Source organism: Siphateles boraxobius, unplaced genomic scaffold (genome assembly GCF_051911475.1).
Source record: "Siphateles boraxobius isolate OS27281-9 unplaced genomic scaffold, OSU_SipBor_1 86, whole genome shotgun sequence".
Taxonomy (NCBI): domain Eukaryota; kingdom Metazoa; phylum Chordata; class Actinopteri; order Cypriniformes; family Leuciscidae; genus Siphateles; species Siphateles boraxobius.
In genome coordinates this window covers 9882501-9900014 of record NW_027509215.1, presented here as the reverse complement: position 1 = coordinate 9900014, position 17514 = coordinate 9882501, and positions in this window count along the sequence as shown.

Genomic DNA, 17514 nt, shown 5'->3' with positions numbered 1-17514 from the left:
CCAATGAGGTTCATTCTCGTGTTACGCATCACGTTTGAGATTCAGCAAGAACCAATAAGGTTCATTCTCGTGTTACGCATCACGTTTGAGCTTCAGCAAGAGCCAATGAGGTTCATTCTCGTGTTACGCATCACGTTTGAGTTTCAGCAAGAGCCAATGAGGTTCATTCTCGTGTTACGCTTCACGTTTGAGCTTCAACAAGAACCAATGAGGTTCATTCTCGTGTTACGCATCACGTTTGAGCTTCAGCAAGTACCAATGAGGTTCATTCTCATGTTACGCATCACGTTTGAGCTTCAGCAAGAACCAATGAGGTTCATTCTCGTGTTACGCATCACGTTTGAGCCTCAGCAAGAACCAATGAGGTTCATTCTAGTGTCCGCATCACGTTTGATCCTCGGCAAGAGCCGATGAGGTTCATTCTTGTGTTACGCATCACGTTTGAGCTTCAGGAAGAACCAATGAGGTTCATTCTCGTGTTACGCATCACGTTTGAGCTTCAGCAAGAGCCAATGAGGTTCATTCTCGTGTTACGCATCACGTTTGAGCTTCAGCAAGAACCAATGAGGTTCATTCTCGTGTTACGCATCACGTTTGAGCTTCAGCAAGAGCCAATGAGGTTCATTCTCGTGTTACGCATCACGTTTGAGCTTCAACAAGTTTGCGTAGCTGTCAATGGAGGGACAGAAATATCTCAGATTACATTAAAATATCTTCATTTGTGTTTTGAAGATGAATGAAAGTCTTGGGACAACATGAGGATGAGTTAATAATGATTTTTTTTTTTCATTTTTGGGTGAATTAACCCTTTAATGTGATGCATTTTTGTCAATCATGCATAAATTAAACCGCTAAGCTGTCTGTAATTGTACTGCTAATAAACTGAATGTGTTTTAAATACACAATAACCATATTTATCATCAATCAGTCAATCAATTCAATTTGTTTCAATTTCATATTGAATATTACTTGTTCCACAGCTAGCCATATCATAACCGAATTTATCAAATTAATAAAAATATGATTATTTAAATAAAATCAAATACAATTAGTTAATAATAAACTATGCCATGATTTTTTGAAAGCAGAAATCTTACCGGTTTCATTTATGTATGCCTGACAAATATGCATCAAATATGCAAGCTTATTAGTTAATGGTAAAACTGTATATTATGTGTAATTCAAATACATACATCTTAAATTGAGGCCTAACTATTCTACAATTAATATTCAAAATATGTTATAAAGCTGTGTTTATAGAAAACACATTGTAATAACTATCATGCACATTAATTGTTGGTCTATGTCTGTGGATTCTGTCGGAAAGAAAAGCCACAAAAAATTCTCCTTGACAGCAATGATATTAAATCATATAATATTTTGCCAGAGAAAAGACCCAGTAATCCCACATGCATCTCATAAAGTATTTCAGAAGAGATCTCAGAAATGTCTCAAACTGTGGGCAGATTTGTCATCAAAACACTAAGATATCAGACATTTCTTATTCAATTCTTGCAGTACATTTAAATATTTCAGTAAACAAAAATAAAAGGATTAGGTGTTTAACAAGCGGAGTGTGTCGTGTTTATTGATCCGGTCAGAATGAAGATCATTAGTGTAATTAGTGCAATAACGGCAGGACTCGAGACTCAACAAAAGCTCTTCAGAAGAGAGAATCACACACTGATCACAGGTCAGCTGACCTATTGATCTGAGGGGTCAGAGGTCAAGCCTGTTGATGGACTCATTCCATAAGATCGTTTTCTCTCAAAGTGCATTAAAAATGAATCACTTCAGCTGTGACTGAGTTTTTGTACAGTGATATTTTTCTTTCTGTCTTCTAACTTACTGTACAGAACACGTAACCTTGAACTATCATTTTATTGTAGGAAACTATTATATATGAGAAGTTGTTTCTATTTATTTCTATTTGTTTTTATTTAATCAAACATACAGTAAAAATTGTGAAATATTATTACAATTTAAAATAAGTGTGTTCTGTGTGAATATATAGTAAATGTAATTTATTCCTGTGATCAAAGCTGAATTTTCAGCATCATTACTCCAGTCTTCAGTGTCACATGATCCTTCAGAAATCACTATAATATGATGATTTGCTGCTCAAGAAACATTTATGATTATTATCAATGTTTAAAACAACTTCATATTTTTGTGGAAACCGTGATACATTTTATTTTTCAGTATTGTTTAATGAATAGAAAGTTCAAAAGAACAGAAAAGAATTATCAAAATCACCTTTGATCAATTTTGCTAAATAAAAAAAATCTAAATTCTTTTTAAAAAATCATACTGACGTCAAACTTTTAAATTATATAATTTATCAACTACTAAATATCTGCATTTGTCAAGACCACTAGAGAAGAGGCTTTAAACAGTTTCTGATGCATTCTGGGTGTTTTCCTCCTTGTTTTCATCCATGTGCATCTGTGGGATTTAAAAAAAAAATCATCCACTAGTTTAAAATGGTCTGATCACTTAGTAACCATTTGAGAGCCAATCCAGAGAGAGAGAGAGAGAGAGAAAGAGAGAGAGAGAGAGAGAGAGAGAGAGAGAGAGAGAGAGAGAGAGAGAGAGAGAGAGAGACAGACAGAGACAGAGACACACAGACACAGAGACAGAGACACACAGACACAGAGACACAGACAGAGACACAGACACACAGAGACAGAGACACAGAGACACAGAGACACAGAGACACAGAGACACAGAGACACAGAGAGACAGAGACAGAGACAGAGACAGAGACAGACACAGACACAGACACAGAGACAGAGACACAGAGACACAGAGACACAGAGACACAGAGACACAGAGACACAGAGACACAGAGACACAGAGACACAGAGACACAGAGACACAGACACAGAGACAGAGACAGAGACAGAGACAGACACAGAGACAGAGACAGAGACAGAGACAGAGACAGAGACAGAGACAGAGACAGACACAGACACAGACACAGACACAGACACAGACACAGACACAGACACAGACACAGAGACAGAGACAGAGACAGAGACAGAGACAGAGACAGAGACAGAGACAGACACAGACACAGACACAGACACAGACACAGACACCAGGGGCGTGGTAGCGGGGGGAAAAAGGGTACCGAGTACCCAGGGCCCGAGGCGGGGGGGGGCCCTTAGAGGACGCCGAGCTTAAGTCAAAAGTCCGTCCAAACCCCCCCCCACCGTTGGGGAAGTCGCCGCGGTCAAATCAAAAGTCAGTCTCCATCTCTCTCTCACCCCCCCCCCTCCCCCCTCCCCCCTCCCCGCGCTCAAATCAAAAGTACGTCTCCGTCTCTCTCTCACCCCCCCCCCGTCCCCTCCCCCCTCCCCGCGCTCAAATCAAAAGTACGTGGCGGGGGGCCCAGCTAGATGGTTTGTACCCAGGGCCCAAAATTTGGTACTACACCCCTGACAGACACAGAGAGACAGAGAGAGAGAGAGAGAGAGAGAGAGAGAGACAGAGAGAGAGAGACTATAGGTTTGTGTGTGACAGCATTAATTACAGTCTCTATTCAGTATTCAGTATGAAGTCATGTGTGTTGCCATGGAGATTAATTTGTCTATGAGTGTGTTTGTCTCAATGTATGTGTATAGGTCGGCAGATGGATGTGTGTGTGTGTGTGTGTGTGTGAGAGAGAGAGAGAGAGAGAGAGAGAGAGGGAGAGATAGTTTGAGTGTGTGTTTGTGTGTGTGTGTGTGTGAGAGAGAGAGAGAGAGAGAGAGAGAGAGAGAGCGGCCAAATGTCCTCACTTATATACCGCAATATTATGACAACCGTCTAGTGAGGAGACAGTTAAAAAATTGGTAGCTTTAGGGAAAATAATCATTAACATGAAATATGATCAATGGAAGTCAATGCAGTGTCCTCACTAATACAGTAATACACGAATACAGTAATACACGAATACAGTAACACAGTAATACAGTAACACAGTAATACAGTAACACAGTAATACACGAATACAGTAATACACGAATACAGTAATACAGTAACACGGTAATACAGTAACACAGTAATACAGTAATACACGAATACAGTAACACAGTAATACAGTAACACAGTAATACAGTAATACACGAATACAGTAATACACGAATACAGTAATACAGTAACACAGTAATACACGAATACAGTAATACAGTAACACAGTAATACAGTAACACAGTAATACAGTAACACAGTAATACAGTAACACAGTAATACACGAATACAGTAATACAGTAACACAGTAATACACGAATACAGTAATACAGTAACACAGTAATACAGTAACACAGTGAAGTTCCTCTGGGTTTGATCACCTCCATCTTTCACTGGCGGCTTTGCTTCTGTTCACACAGAGATGAGGATCTGGAGGTTTAACACTGAGAGTATTGCGCCCTCATGTGGCGAGAGTGTGTGAGTCACTACACCAGAGTAACTGCACTTGTTATACTTTTTCATCAACATCAAGGTTTTAGGTGTGTATATAGGTCTACTGCTTGCCACTATTTTAAAGATTGCATATTGTGACTTGATTTCATATTGGGACAGAAATTTTAAAACACAAATATCCAATGCACACACAGTAGTATCTTGTTATGTGAGATAATAAAAACGAACATTTAAATCTGTTTAAAATGTTGCACTCAGCATATCAAATACTCATTATAATTGATAAAACCAATTTAAATTATTAAATTAGATTAATTTCATTACACTTACTTACAGTTAAATATTACTAGCACCAAAAATATTGTAAATCAGGGGCGGAGTGTGTGTGTGTGTGTGTGTGTGTGTGTGTGTGTGTGTGTGTGTGTGTGTGTGTGTGTGTGTGTGTGTGTGTGTGTGTGTGTGTGTGTGTGTGTGTGTTTACAGAACAGTTGAAAATCATATACGGGAGTGTTTGACTGTGTTTTTTAAATGTCTACTTTGACATGATTGTGTATAACAACAGTGTAGCAGAAGCACTGTGTGAATATTATATATTTAATTTGAATTTTTGCTAAATTCCATATACATAAATGTAAGTACACTAAAACGCAACCTTTGTTTTTAGTTTTTGAAAAATAAATGCAACTATATATCAAGACTTTCATTCCGACAATAAGAAAGCAATTAAACTGTTTCTGTTTGTGAATCCTTTGATATTTGTATATAATGTTTAGCCATCTCCCCCCAACCCCCAAAAGTGGTTCTGTTCGATTTGTATGTATTGCAACTCTGACTGTACATTGACTATGTTTGTTTGAAGTGCAAGATAAAAAAAAGAAGCACTGTGTGAACTGATGTGTGTCCTGTAGATGGCGCTGTTGCTGAACACAATGACAGGACAGAAACACGCATGTCATTACTGTGAGCATCTGACTCTGAGTTAATCAAGTGTTTACGCTCTCCAGGTGTGTGTGGTTGAGTTTAATCCAGGATTACGCTGGTTAATCCTCCTGTGTGTGTGAGATTGTTTACAGTTTATAGTTTTAATGAGCAGATTCCAGTGTTTCGGATGTGCCTTTAATAACTGATCTGAAAGTGTATCCTCGTGAATTATGCATGTGTGTTAATGTCAGCATGAAACAGAAGTTGTAATAGTTTACCATATATATATATATATATATATATATATATGTGTGTGTGTGTGTGTGTGTGTGTGTGTGTGTGTGTGTGTGTGTGTGTGTGTGTGTGTGTGATCCTCCCTATTGTGAGGTATATCGAGTGACGTATATCGGCTTTTCGAACAAGAACAAATGTAGAGAAGAGAAGAGATGCTGCAAGAGGAAGTTATTCTGATTCAAGATTTTTCAAGTCGCAGGAATTATATATATATAAGATATGCATGGATAAATAATTTATGCGGTGAATATTTGTAGTGTTTTCTTGAATTCTTAATTTGCATTTGCATTGTGAACGCTTTAGAGTGTGTGAAACTGTCACCTGTTCAAACACACTCGACAGGCTGTGAGTTTGACTCAAACATCTGCCAAGAGCCAGGAAAAATCACGATTTTTAACCAGCTCACACAAAACAGATGTTCAGGAACACTTTACAATAAGGTTTCATTCAATGAACAATATACTTCTACAGCAGTTATTAATCTTCGCTAATGTTAATTTACGAACACGTTTTTGAAGTCAAAAGTTGTAACTGCACGCAATGCATTAACTAATGCGATCTTATTGGAAACACTTTACAACAAGGTCCCATCAGGTGACATTAGTTAATGCATTCACTAACAGTGAGGAATAAACTTGTTACAGTATTAGTTAATAAAAATGCAACTATTGCTGTCAGAATTACCTGTACCTGTACCAGAATGTCGAGAAACTAAAGTTTGTTAAATAGCAATTTTTATGGAAACACTTTACAATATAGTTAGCATTACAGTTAATGCATTTATTAAAAATACAGCTGTTCATTGTTAGTTCACTTAAATAATATTAACATATACACCGTTTGATTTCAATAATGTATATATGGTGAAAGTAACATAAACCAAGATTAATGAATGCTTTAGAAATGTAACTTGTAGTTAACTCAAATTAAAAAATGGAAAAAGTGTTACAGTCTTTATTAGGCCTATCTTATTATTTTGAAAATATAATTTAATTAAACATAATACTATAATTAAACTTAAATATTTTTAAGTTAAATTTTTTTTTATTTGCACCTACTGTTAATGTTAATTAAATTAATGAATTAATAATTTTGATTCTAATAATCTATTAGTAAATATTGAAATTAACAAACTAAGATTAAAAAATGCTTTGGTATTTCTCATTGTAAGTTAACTAATGTAAACAAATTTAATTTCTTTATTTGACTGAAATGCTTTTACTGTACACTTTAAAAGATTATTTTCAGGATTATCACAACTATTCTTCTTTTGTCAAATCAGCTTAGAATGAATGTGGTTCAGATGACCATTAAACCAATCTTCATTGTATTAACTCAAATTTTTAATTTCAATGAACTCAAAATTATAAGGCAACCAGGTTTCTTACTTTTTTTTAAGTTAAACCAAATTTTTTTTTAACTGTGTTTGCTTAGCTTTATTCATTTTACTATGGTAGTTTTGTCGTCGTCAGTCACAGACATCAGTGTGTTTTCTCTTCAAACATTAGCAGTGTGTGTTTAGTGACAGTGAATACGCTCTGATTACGTTCTGCACACTGAGAATCTCGTCTGTAATCTAACGCTATTGTTCCTGTGACTGTTTGAGCTTATATGAGGAGACGAGAGGCCAGATGACTCAAACATTTCTGTTCATATCTGAAAAGCATTGAATATTAATGTTTTTTCAATGAAAATGTGACCTTTATGAACGTACAAAGCACTGTGAAGGATGTGACCATTCTGTTAAGAGCACAATAATGACAATGGTGTACAGTATATGACATTCATTGAGATAAAAATAAAAGCATAATAGCTATTTCAGGAGACATGGCGCTCTCAGATGTCGTTCCTGTAGCAGTTTAAAATGCAGAGAAACACAAACAGACCCAATGCTGTCACTAGTTGTCATCCAGCTATCAAATAAACGTGAATAGCAGCTCAGATCATTTGATGAGACATGTTTGAGATTGCAGACTTTGGCATTTTGAAATCTGAAACTCTCGAGGAGACTCATGAGAAATTACTGGGGTTTAAAGCTCTCTGTTTTCACTCCATTTCATCTCAGAAAGATATTTTAGTTAGAAAAGAAAATCTACAACATCCATGAACTAACATGCAACCCACAAAAGCTGTGCAGTTGTGTCTCTCACGTTCTTCTGAATGTCTTCAGCAACGGGAATCAAACTGCATTTGAATCAGTCCGGAGCTAGAAAACGTCATCCTGCTGAAAACAAATGCCAAATGTTAATGAGATTTTAATTTGAGTGTCATTTGCAGAGAGACTGGTGGAAGTCGAATGGCATTGAGAACGGAAGCACGGCTGTTTGGAAGGACAAAAGGAGAGAGGTGAACAAAACGCCTCTCAGGATCCCAAACCAAAGGAAAAGAAAGTTGCACTTTCTCCTAAAAAAGTAGAGTTTGTGGTGCTTACAAAGTCAAGCTGTTTCTTATAGGAACATTTCTTATATCACTCAAATAATATTACTTTTCTTGTTCAAAATTTAAATAACGACTCAATACATCATCAATACTTCTACAACACGAACATACGGATTCACTTGCGCATAAAGCGCGACTTGTCCCGTCAGAAGAAGTGTAGTGCGTCATGGTGTCGCGTAAATATCAGCTGTGCTGCGCAATACTCGCGTAAGCTGCGCTTTACCCTGAAGTCAAATCCGTATGTTCGTTTGGCTGGAAGCTAGTTATTTTACTTAAGTTTTAAACGTGAATTTTTTCTTTTTTTTTACACCAACTCATCGTTTCGCTTCAGAAGGCCTTTATTAACCCCCCGGAGCAGTGTGGAGTACTTTTATGATGATAGATGCACTTTTATGATGATAGATGCACTTTTATGATGATAGATGCACTTTTATGATGGATAGATGCACTTTTATGATGGATAGATGTACTTTTATGATGGATAGATGAACTTTAATGATGGATAGATGCACTTTTATGATGGATAGATGCACTTTTATGATGATAGATGCACTTTTATGATGATAGATGCACGTTTATGATGGATAGATGCACGTTTATGATGGATAGATGCACTTTTATGATGGATAGATGCACTTTTATGATGGATAGATGTACTTTTATGATGGATAGATGAACTTTAATGATGGATAGATGCACTTTTATGATGGATAGATGCACTTTTATAATGGATAGATGCACGTTTACGATGGATAGATGTACTTTTATGATGGATAGATGCACTTTTATGATGGATAGATGCACGTTTATGATGGATAGATGTACTTTTATGATGGATAGATGCACTTTTATGATAGACAGATGCACTTTTATGATGGATAGATGTACTTTTATGATGGATAGATGCACTTTTATGATGGATAGATGCACTTTTATGATGGATAGATGCAGTTTTATGATGGATAGATGCACTTTTATGATGGATAGATGCACTTTTATGATGGATAGATGCACTTTTATGATGGATAGTTGACTTTTATGATGGATAGATGTACTTTTAAGATGGATAGATGCACTTTTATGATGAATAGATGCACTTTTATGATGGATAGATGTACTTTTATGATGAATAGATGCACTTTTATGATGGATAGATGCACGTTTATGATGGATAGATGTACTTTTATGATGGATAGATGCACTTTAATGATGGATAGATGCACTTTTATGATGGATAGATGCACTTTTATAATGGATAGATGCACGTTTATGATGGATAGATGTACTTTTATGATGGATAGATGCACGTTTATGATGGGTAGATGTACTTTTATGATGGATAGATGCACTTTTATGATAGATAGATGCACTTTTATGATGAATAGATGCACTTTTATGATGGATAGATGTACTTTTATGATGAATAGATGCACTTTTATGATGGATAGATGCACGTTTATGATGATAGATGTACTTTTATGATGGATAGATGCACTTTAATGATGGATAGATGCACTTTTATGATGGATAGATGCACTTTTATAATGGATAGATGCACGTTTATGATGGATAGATGTACTTTTATGATGGATAGATGCACGTTTATGATGGATAGATGTACTTTTATGATGGATAGATGCACTTTTATGATAGACAGATGCACTTTTATGATAGACAGATGTACTTTTATGATGGATAGATGCACTTTTATGATAGACAGATGCACTTTTATGATAGACAGATGCACTTTTATAATGGATAGATGCACTTTTATGATGGATAGATGCACTTTTATGATAGACAGATGCACTTTTATGATAGACAGATGCACTTTTATAATGGATAGATGCACTTTTATGATGGATAGATGCACTTTTATGATGGATAGATGCACGTTTATGATGGATAGATGCACGTTTATGATGGATAGATGCACTTTTATGATAGACAGATGCACTTTTATAATGGATAGATGTACTTTTATGATGGATAGATGCACTTTTATGATGGATAGATGCACGTTTATGATGGATAGATGCACTTTTATGATGGATGGATGCACTTTTATGATGGATAGATGCACGTTTATGATGGTTAGATGCACGTTTATGATGGACAGATGTACTTTTATGATGGATAGATGCACTTTTATGATAGACAGATGCACTTTTATAATGGATAGATGCACTTTTATGATGGATAGATGTACTTTTAAGATGGATAGATGCACTTTTATGATGGATAGATGCACTTTTATGATGGATGGATGCACTTTTATGATGGATAGATGCCGTTTTATGATGGATAGATGCACTTTTATGATGGACAGATGCACTTTTATAATGGATAGATGCACTTTTATGATGGACAGATGCACTTTTATGATGGATAGATGCAGTTTTATGATGGACAGATGTACTTTTATGATGGTTAGATGCACTTTTATGATGGATAGATGCACTTTTATGATGGATAGATGGACTTTTATGATGGACAGATGCACTTTTATAATGGATAGATGCACTTTTATGATGGATGGAATTACTTTTATTAACGAATAGATGCACTTTTATGATGGATAGATGCACTTTTATGATGGATGGAATTACTTTTATGATGGACAGATGCACTTTTATGATGGACAGATGCACTTTTATGATGGACAGATGCACTTTTATGATGGATAGATGCACTTTTATGATGGATAGATGCACTTTTATGATGGATAGATGCACTTTTATAATGGATAGATGCACTTTTATGAAGGACAGATGCACTTTTACGATGGATAGATGCACTTTTATGAAGGACAGATGCACTTTTATGATGGATAGATGCACTTTTATGAAGGACAGATGCACTTTTATGATGGATAGATGCACTTTTATGATGGATAGATGCACTTTTATGATGGATAGATGCACTTTTATAATGGATAGATGCACTTTTATGATGGACAGATGCACTTTTATGATGGATAGATGCACGTTTATGATGGATAGGTGCACTTTTATGAACTTCAAAACAGAAACAGCCATTCACTGCCATTATAAAGCTTGGAAGAACCAGGACATTTTTTAACAGAACTCTGATTGTATTCGTCTGAAAGAAGAATGCCATATACATCTAGGATGACTTGAAGGTGAGTAAATCATGGGTTCATTTTCATTTTTGATGGATCTATCCCTTTAAGTTCAGTGTGTCATATCATAGAGAAGCGCATTCTGTCAGTGTGTTTTAGGTTTATTGGATCTGCGAGTCCAGATACACACCCACCCTAACAATGAGAAACCCCTCATGCTCAGTTCGACTGTGAAGTGCTGAAGTGTTTAGTATTCTGGTCATGAGTCGCGCTGATGGGGGTCGGTTTCAATTCAAGCTCCCTCGCTGGCAGCTGGGCCCCTCGGTCACATGACCTCTCTTCATCTCTGTGCCAATTATCATCATCATCAGTAGTGTAGTTAAATAGAAATTAGTCCTCTTACCAAACTGGGCCGCAGATATCAGGAGAGTGACAGCAGGAGCCACTTTACGCTGAAATAAACCCACATCTGTTCATTTCAAGTCTTAAAATCCACAGTGCATCAATGTTTAAAGCTACAAGGCAAGAAAGAGTAGCTTGATCTGTGTGTGGATTTGCACTCATCTGTACTTTGGAGACAAAATTGTTCCAAGAAGTTAACTAAACCTGACAAAAACCTCCCTTTGGGGAAATCCTCAAAAGTAAAAATGTATCAGAAATGGAGTTGTTAAAATGAGTTTTCTCTTCTGGTTTTGGGTTTGGGTTAGTCTTATGTGTCCTGTCTGTTTGGATTGGAATACTTCAAAAGAAGCATAAAAATGAAGAAGCACTTTAAAGATGATGGTTTGTTGGTGTATGCAATATGTTAGAACAAGAAAAAGCATGTGCATGCATGACTGATATATCAGTATATTCAGCGACAGTGTTATAAAACCAATTCTGTTGTCTGATTGGTCAACAGCTGCTACTGTGTACATTGCTCTTCAAAGGTTTGGGGATTGTACGTTTTTAATGTTTTTGAAATAAGTCTCTTATGCTCACCAAGGCATGCATTTATTTGATCAAAAATACAGTAAAATACGTAAAATTGCTAAATATTATTACAAGTTCTATGTGAATATATAGTAAAATATAATTTATTCCTGCGATCAAAGCTGAATATTCAGCATCATTACTCCAGTCTTCAGTGTCACATGATCCTTCAGAAATCACTATAATATGATGATTTGCTGCTCAAGAAACATTTCTGATTATTATATCAACAGTTGTGCTGCTTCAGCATTTTTTTTTTAAATAGAAATGTAACATTTAAAGCCACTTTTTTCATTTTCATGTCTCTTCAGTTATCTGTTTCATTTGTTCCAGTCATCAGTTGTCATGGACATTCATTCACACCATTATTTAGTCATCATTACTGTGTTTTTATGTTCCTCTTTGTACTCCGTTCAGTTGTCCGGTATTGTTATTATTGGTATTTTATTTAGTTGCTTTCTTCGTACCTGTGGATTACCTGAGTTTGTTTTATTTAATACATATTTTCTTCTGTGGAACCTTTTGAACTCTTTGTCGTTGTCATCCTAAATGTGACATCTGCATTGTTCTGTGGAGGCTGTGACCGGTGTATCCCATTTTAAATGTCCTGAGAATGATATATATTTACAGTATATATTTTCACGGCAGGTTATTCCACCAGCCATTCATCACATCCATGCAATTTGCCAATGTCAGACAAAAGCCTTTTTCATTCGGTTTATTTCTCCACCAGTGAAAGATTCAAACACACATGGCTCATTCAGACTCAGAATCATTCACATCTGTCTTTATTTTGGTCATTAAATCTGCTGCGCTGGCTCTTTTCATTGGCCAGACATTATGAAGCAGTGTCAGCAAGTAATTCCAGTTTTCCTTTCCGACCACATGAGTGAAAGAAGTACAAACCCAACAGCCGTCCAGACGTATTCATCATATTACTGCTATTTTCTCTGAAATGGTAACAAATGTCATTTCCACACAGGGGTGTGTTATTTTACCATTAGCTTTAATTTTAATATTTCATTTTAATACTATTACATCTTTAACTTATATCAGTTAGTTCCCAAGGCAAGTTTTTCATCTAATTATATTTTAGTCATTTTTAGCTTTATTTTCAATTATTGAAAACTATTTTTGGTAACAATATTGACTCATTAGGAGCCAAGCACTGAAGGCGTGTAGTTTAGGCAACTATTGTATCCGCTGACGTTACTATTATTCTTCCGCTTCTTCTTGAAATCTATGGCAGCCCTCAGAACCGCTTGCGGGAAAGTTATGAAATTTGGCACACGGATAGAGGACAGTCTGAACGTTAACCACAGCAAATCTGGAGTCTCTAACTCAAACTCTCTAGCACCACCTACCTTCCAAATTTGCTAATAACGTTTTAACCATAAGGGATAGAAACAAAATTGTTTTTTTACTTGGCTCAAGATGACTCGAATACATTTGTGTCATGATAATTTTTCTGCAGTTGTGAATTTTCGGAAAAATCTTTTACATTTTCAAGGAAATTGATCCAGATCATCTTCAGATACCGTGAACACGTGAACAAATTCGATGAAGAGCACCCCAAAATGGTGGTGAGGCAATATCTCTGCAACGCTTCAGTGTATTCAGACCAAACTTGGTGTGTGTTATAACAATGATGATCTGAGTCTACCTGCACAGTTTCGTCACAGTGCCACCTAGTGGTCAGGAGATATGAACAATTTAAATTTCACAAAACCCATATTGGCAATGTGGGGCATCGGCCATTTTTATATTTGTCGTAAAATGCTATATTCTAAGAACGCATTGGCATATCGTTACAAAACTCGGTATGTGTCTTTTGCACCATGCCCTGAAGGTACTCAAAAAGTTGTGACAGCACCACCTTGTGGTTAAAAGTTGTAATGAAATTTCCAAAAATGCTGCTAATTTGATTAAATTAGCATATTGTAATGGTCTTAATAGATTCCTTGTGTCATGCCGAGAACATGGATACCAATTTTGCCATAGTCAGCTGAACTTCCTGTCCGCCATTTTTATTTTCTTAGCCTACTTTTTAAAACTTTTCGTAGACCGTTTTTCCAATTTTCACCAAATTGGAGTCAGAATATCTTCAACCATTCTGGCAAAAAGATATGGATTTTGTGTCAATAGACGAAATCGTTTTTGTATAGCACATCAATGAATTTGATTGCATGATGCCAAAATGACTTTGAGACTCAATCTCTGCAATGCTTTGAAATAATGATACCAAACTTTGCATTTGTGATTTTCACCTAACTCTGACAACACTACATCAATTTGGTCACAGCGCCACCTATTGGTCAAAAGTGATAAACTATTAAACCGTATTACTATTGACTGTATTTATGATTTTTCAGCCATTTTGCCTGAATCATATTAATATGTCTTTAATTGCTCATTGTTGGAATTGCTCTGAAGCTCCCAGCCATAATGGCATGACTTATCATGACTTATTTGTGCTCAACCCCTAATTAGTACAATTTTTCTTGGAAATCCGTCACCTTAATAATGTAAAATGTATTGCTACAATCTTTGTTTTACAGTACAGTCTTCCTCTAAAATGGTGAATTTTTTTGCTAAAAGGGAAAGCATGAGAATCAAAATGCACACACACACACACACACACACACACACACACACACACACACACACACACACACACACACACACACACACACACACACACACACACACACACATCCATCTGTCCACCTACACTCACACACCTTTCACCTCCTCATCACAACACACATGCACACACAGAAGTGGTACTGTCACCAGCGATGCTTCATTTGCACACAGATGCTGCAGTTCAAGGCGGCCCAGTCGAGGGCCGTTGGCATGGGAACCCTCGGCCTCAGAGAGAATTATGGTCTGCTTTGACAGAACGCTGTCAGAACCCTCCAGACAGAAGCTCTTGTCCTTTACATCTGCTCTGAACGCATAATTACTGCCTTCCCTTCTGACGAGCCAATTAGCACAATGAGCTCTAAAGGCCTTTAGACTCGCTCTGTTTGGCCAAAGAAAGAAGCACAGCGTTCTTAAGCATAACAGTTTGACAGCTTGATGTCATAGGAAAACCTTTTCTATGGTTCTTTAGAAAAGCAACAACAACACGCTAGATTTGTGGCGGTGACTTTAGCACAGGTGAACACCACTCGCATATTTATCCAAAAAGTTCAAATGTAGCTCAGCATATAAAGTAAATTCTACAGAGTTTGATAATTCGTTGCTTAATATCCACCTTGTTTTTAATGTGAGCCATTTGCATGTGTTATTCGCTTCGTTATTTTAGCAGAACAAACATAGTCCGTATGCTTCACATTATTTGAATGTATTATCGTAATTATAAAGATTGTGTTTAGTCATTATTTTAGTTTTATTATAGCCTAGATTTATTAATATTTTGATATAGCTTTTTATTTTTTATTTTTCATGTAAATTTTACTTTATTCAATTATTTTTTTAAATAATGCTATTCAGGATTAATTCGTTTTTATTTCAGTTAATAATTTTAGTGCTTCAACAAACTTATTTCGGTGTATTTAAAAAAAATTTGTTTAGTTTACATTTATTAACTAATATTTTATTTCTGCTTTACTTCAGTTAACAGAATTGTTTTTAATAGTTTTAGTTAAAGTTAAGCTGGTTTAAGTGGCTTTATGATATAATTTATGGTATTAATCTTTTTATTTATTTATTATATTTTCCAATGTCTGAACAGCTTGTAACAAAACTTTAAAAAAAACGAGACTTCAGGTATTACTGATTTCTCCGGGTAAATCCAAAGCATGTGACGTTAACGCGCGCTCTCGAGAACCTCTCTTCCGTTCAACGACACATGAAATTAATGCTTATACAATCTTCAGGATAATACCGAAGGAGCCGTTCTGTAATGTCAGTGTGTCATGCAAAGAAAAGAGATTCAAACTATAGTCTCATATAGCCAGATCTATGCAGTCTATAGTCTCAAATATACTATCATAACAGTGTGAAGGCCCCGATATACTTCAAGCGAAATCAAAGAACGAACTGATGTGACGTCATGTAGAACACAATTGAACAATCGAACTTCGTTTGGAGTTAGTTTTGGTAGTTTCGAAAACCGCTTGCCTAATCGAACTTTCCGGTAAAGTTTGCTATACGGCTGGTATGTTTGATGTTCGATTATCGCTGGAAAATAGTTTTAACTTTTTACTTCTAAGCAAAGAACAAAAAAAACATTGTGCCATTGATTCACGTTCAGTCTGCGACTGCTGCAGTTCACTCAATGGCCACCGGTGTCGCTATAACACGGGTTTAACAGTAATAACCCTGGTTTTTGCTGTTTCCGAACTTTGTTATTCTTCTAGTTCTCTACCTACAGCGGCTAATGAACCAGAAGTCCCACACATTTACATACGGTAGATACTTTGATTTAAAACTGGCTTGTGATTTTCAGTTTTATTCATTTTGCATTTTGCATTTAATTTGTCTCTCTCTCTCTCTTTCTCTCTCTCTCTCTCTCTCTTTCTCTCTCTCTCTCTCTCTCTCTCTTTCTCTGTCTCTCTCTCTCTTTCTCTCTCTCTCTCTCTCTCTTTCTCTCTCTCTCTCTCTCTCTCTCTTTTGGGATTCTGGGAGATTGTGGCATTTGGAAAAGTCACCGAAACGCGCCTGTTCCCCCGAGAGATGGTGAAAGCGCATCATGAATCACTCTGGATTCCTCTCGGTGTGATTATAGCTGTGTGGATTATTCTGATTTCTGCCTGTTCTGTTTAGTCACAGATTAGATTCATATACAGAAAACTCTCAGTCTGATCCAGCTGAACATCAGCATACTGACACTTTTGGGGCAAAGCGGATAATCGCACACATTTGCTTTAATACTCTTTGAATATGACTTTAGACCTTCCCCTATACGCCTAATAGAAAACTTTTTGCATGTTTAAAATTATATTGAATGGGTTGGCAAATGAGCTCATATACCAGGTTTAGTAAAAAAAGAAAAACAAATCTCACTTCTACGGATAGTTGGATCTTTGACAAATTGCTTGTGATGTTCCACATTTGAGTAAAAGCATCTAAAGGAATTAATGTAAATTTAAATAAACATGAAATCCACATTAACCCAATTTACTTAATGCATAATCCAAGTGTCATTGTGAACGATGCATCATTATTGCAAAGAACATTTTTTTTGTAATCAAAATGCATGAACTTACATTAACAGAGCGCAATACATTTGTTACAGTAGCCTATTTATGCATGTTTTTTAATGTTAGTTAATAAAAATACAGCTGTTCATTGTTCATGTAAAAATTAAATAATATTAACTGACACAACTTTTGATTTTAATGATATAAGTAAATGTGGAAGTTGACAATTATCAAGTTAATAAATGCTTT